The sequence below is a fragment of the Humulus lupulus genome, chromosome 4 (genome assembly GCF_963169125.1).
Source record: "Humulus lupulus chromosome 4, drHumLupu1.1, whole genome shotgun sequence".
Lineage (NCBI taxonomy): Eukaryota > Viridiplantae > Streptophyta > Magnoliopsida > Rosales > Cannabaceae > Humulus > Humulus lupulus.
The window spans coordinates 132,903,781-132,905,590 of NC_084796.1; the positions used below are offsets into that span (position 1 = coordinate 132,903,781).

Consider the following 1,810-nt stretch of genomic DNA (forward strand, 5'->3'; position numbering starts at 1 on the left):
TTCTAGTAAGGTGTTGGAGATCACCCCAATACCTCCAAATCTACCTGGGAACAAGTTTAACAAAAAAAATAAAATACAAACATAAAATAAATTTAATTTTCATTTATGAGAGTGGATGAATCATCACGAAACTGCTAGTGAAAATTCTTCCAATTCATCGACCACTCCTTCCAGAACTCCTTCCACCATTCCTGCTTCTCCATGCACCTTAGTTGATAATAATCCATTTACAATGTATCACAATGATGAAATCCAACTAACAGCTCTCAATGACTACCTCCATCCTACTCTCACTTCCACACCTTCATGCATTATATTCCATCCTAATATGCCCGCGTTAGACTTTAAACCTGGCATGATTAAACTCTTGCCCATATTTCATGGAATGGAAAACGAAAGCCCATACGTGCATATTAGAGAATTTGAGGAGGTAGTAGTCACATTCTATAACGGAGCTAAAAATGCTGATTCTGTGCGACTAAAGCTCTTCCCCTACTCCTTCAAGGACAAAGCCAAATGATGGTTATACTCTTTGAGACCTAGGTCTATTGGAACATGGGAGGAAATGAACAAATATTTCTTTCTGAAACACTTCCCTAGCTATAAGACCAACAGTCTAAAATGATAGATTTCCATATTTTCTGAAAATGACAATGAAACGTTCTATCAAGTCTAGGAAAGATTCTAGGATCTGTTGAATCAGTGCCCATACCATGGCTGTGAGAACTGGCGTTTGGTCAGTTACTTCTATGAAGGCCTCACGAGTCATGAGCGCCAATTTGTAAAAATATTATGCAATGGTGAATTCCTCAAAAAAGAGCAAGACAATGCTCTTGAATATCTCGAAGAAACTGCAAAAAAATCTCACACCTAGACTGGTCTAAGTGCTACTGATAGCACCAACTGATATAAACCATCTGGGATCTATCAACTTTGAGAAGAGGATAGTATTAAGGCCCAACTCAAAGCTTTGAAAAAGTAGTTCGAGGTCTTAATGACGAAAAATGGCCAAAAATCGCACATGATTGCTCAAGCAACCACAAGAACCTTGCTTTGTTTGTGGAGGGACGAAGCATTTCACTAAGGACTGCTTAGCTTTTAATGAAATGAGGGGGGTTTATGAGGTGCAATGCAATTCCTTAGGGGCTAATAACAAGCCATTCTCCCATACGTACAACCCTGGTTGGAGAAACCACACAAATTTCAGTTGGAGAGATTCTAACCAAGCTTAATTGTCTGGAGGCCAATGGAGAAATGAGCAACAAATTCAACCATCATCAAAGGCGTATTCTGAACCTCAATACAATGCTCATCCACAACGAAAGTTCTCTCGAGAATACGCTTCATGCATTCATAAAAGAACAAACAAAAATAAATCGCTAAATGATGGAAGAAATCAAAGAAATGAAATGTCAATTCTCAAAATTGATTAAATCCTTCACCATTCCTTAAAAAGGAAAACTTCCCTCCCAACCTAAATTCAATGTGCAAGGCAAATGCATGGCCCGATCCTCAAATTCCAATGATCCAAATATTAAGGAAGTAAATGCCATCACAACTAGAAGTGGTAAAACTTTGAAAAACCCATCCATAAAAACCACCTCTCCCAACACTCTAAAAGTTAATCCCGAAAATACACCACTCAATGCTTCTCCAAAAGTACAATTTCCCCAAACTCTTAGACCTGTTGGGAAAATTCTTGAAAATCGACCTGAAATCCTTGAGCACTTGACAAAAGTGAAGATTAATCTTCCTTTGCTTCACATCATAAAACAAGTGCCAGCTTATGACAAAATCATCAAGGATCTAT

The 1,810-nt window shown here is 38.1% G+C and overlaps 1 non-coding gene across 1 annotated transcript; it reads right to left on the minus strand.

Annotated features, from left to right (window-relative positions):
- Positions 1-613: 613 nt before the first annotated feature.
- LOC133833306 (small nucleolar RNA R71) lies at positions 614-719 on the minus strand. The gene has a single exon (XR_009892697.1). It is a non-coding gene; the product is annotated as a small nucleolar RNA R71 (small nucleolar RNA).
- Positions 720-1,810: the final 1,091 nt, after the last annotated feature.